Here is a 2,906-nt window from a genome sequence, read left to right on the forward strand (position 1 = left end):
TGAGACAGTCGCAGACCAACGGTCCCTTGCCATTGTCTCTGGACACATACAAAGAGAGACCCGAGGACGTCATTTTGCTACAGCAACTTGAGTTTTCTCCTTCAGCAGCATGACGGCAACGAGGCAGTGCAGCTCCAGCTCGACAGCATTCCAAGTTCGCCAAATACAGCAAAACCGTCATCAAGCTTTGTCAGCTCGACCGTCAGAGAAGAGGATTTACGCTCGCGCACCCAGACGATTGGGCTTACGGAACTACAGGACGTATGGACAGATCTCGCACTCTCAGACGGCTTGCCCGCAGCGCAGAGATGACTTGTGCAGCACCTGCGCGCGACCTATCTATTCATCGACGAGGATAGGCGCCTCATCGCCATATCCGGCGACATTCTCCACGCAAGTGCGCAAGCTGGTTCCGCTCCCAACAGGAGACAAAAGGCCACTAGCGGTGGGAGTAACAATCGATAACACAGAGGAAGAGGTAGAGACCGCGGTACACAGCGTTACGGGTAGGTATGATCATCGTAGACACAACGGAATGGGCAAGGATCGGTGCTTGGGCAATTATCCTGGACTGGTTGAGCAATGGTTTGCCAATAACATTCAAACAGTCCAAGCCAGAGTTCCACGAAGGTAACAGGCCAATGACGAAGGAGAGCAAAGAGTTCATCACAGCTCATATACAAGAATTACTCCTACAGGGAGCAATTGAGAAGACACAAACACCACCATATTGCACCTCTCCAATAGCAACGCTGCCAAAGAAAATTGTTATGGAAAACTAAGTTTTATTTTGAACCTTACGCGCCTGAACCGGTGTATAGTTGCATCACGCTTCAGGTACGAGAATCCTGGACACACTGCAGGAGATCATAACCAGGAGACTGGTGTAGCTAGCTGGACCTGCAAAACGGCTTCTTGCACGTGTCGATGCACACAGAGTGTTGGCCATACCTTGGGTTCCAGTGGAACAGTAGCTATTACCATTATCGCGTCCTTGCATTCAGCCTATCAACCAGACCGTGGGCAGTCATGAAAACCATGCGGGAAGTAATGAGGCACATAAGATTGTCACTGGGTGCCTGAGTAACGTCCTACGTAGACGATTGGTTGCTTATCAAGGCTTATCTCCTGGAGTGCACCTTGCTAACAGAGCAAGTGACGGCGCTGTTTCGCCAACTCCAACTCCAGATCGACAAGGAGAAGTCTTAACTTCATCCAGGTCAGAGTGTGGTGTAACTGGGGATACGTTGGGACACGTCATCACGCCATGTGCTGGTCCAAGTGCCGTCAGACAAACTGCGCATGATTCACAGGACAAAAAGCCGCCTGCTGAGAGATTCTCAGGAGAGACCAGTCCATGCACGAGTCGTTGCACAAGTTGCTGGACGAATAACTGCAGTGACGAAGGCTGTTACGCCAGGAAGACTCATGCCACGGGCATTATACGGATACCTGGCGAAGGCTCGCAGCCTACACAGCCTACAAACAGCCTATCTCGACACTAGCGATAACGACACAGAAACTAGCAAATATGCTTGAGCTCGACTCAGGTTAGGCGGCATCGCATGGGTCGAGGCTGGCTTGGAAATATTCTTCTTCGGCTCCAAAGCGGACAAGGGTATGTCAAGCAATGCAGTGGTGATCTAGCATGTCACAGATGCAGAACTACGCCCCGTTGCTACAAAGTGACCGTACATGAACAAAACTGCGGCTGCATGGGAAAAACGGTAGACAACCACCCCGTGTTCATCACACTCAGACAGCCATATAGAGGATTGGTGTCAGCTTCAACCGCACAGTTGTTGTCACAGATGCTCAAACACTCCGGCCAGCAACAAGGAATCTCTGCTCGATCACTCCACCCTACCGGAGCACGAAAGGCAATTGCAAGTTCCGTCGAGCTCAGCCTGGTCCAGCGCCGTGAGCGGTGGAAAAACTCAGATGCATTCCAGCGACATTTTTCCGGAATCACAAGTCCAGCTACAGATGCCATCCTTTCATGACATGATAATATATTCCTTTACGGCTTACCTGTTTCGAGCATTAACAGATTCTAGTCTTCAGTCCAAACATATGGAGCTCTGTCATGCATCCATTGTTCTTTGTGTCCCATCCCTGCATCTCGTTTCACTCACCATAGTAGCAGAGGGTTGCTGTGTAGATAACTGGTATTACTTTAGCGATATAGTTACCACACAGCAGCCCGATACTTTCCCTCAGTGACAATCTACACATTTTTTTGCTGTTTTCGCGTTGGATCTCAGGACACTGCTTCCCGTGGCCGGAATTTGGTGGAACTTTCGATACTGTCAAATCAGATTGTCTGGGTTTTTTTAATAAAGAGAAAAGCAGCACCACGTGACATGGACCCAGCCGAGCTTTCCATCAGAGGTTTCCTAAGGCACTATGAGAAGGACAGGGATATGGCAGAATCCTAAATACAACATATCCCAAGCAAACGTCCACGTGCTAAAGTTATTACGAGAGAGTGAAGATATCGTGGTCACCCGAAGTGATGAAGGAGGTGAGATGGTGATGATGAAGACGGAAGACATGAATACACTCTGCAAGAAGCACCTTGTCGACTCAACAACATTCTGTAAACAAATCACTTTAAACTCAACAACATACTGTAAACAAATCACTTTAAACTCAACAACATACTGTAAACAAATCACTTCAAACTCAACAACATACTGTAAACAAATCACTTCAAACTCAACAACATGCTGTAAACAAATCACTTCAAACTCAACAACATTCTGTAAACAAATCACTCCAAACTCAACACCTACTGCCTAACATCAGTCGACCTCAAAGAGCTACTCAGACTACTTCTACACAACAACGTGTTCCAGCACCCAATCCTTGGAACAATCAAGTAGATAAAGGGGGTGGCAATGGGT

This window comes from Sycon ciliatum, chromosome 13 (assembly GCF_964019385.1).
Source record: "Sycon ciliatum chromosome 13, ocSycCili1.1, whole genome shotgun sequence".
Taxonomy (NCBI): Eukaryota; Metazoa; Porifera; class Calcarea; order Leucosolenida; family Sycettidae; genus Sycon; species Sycon ciliatum.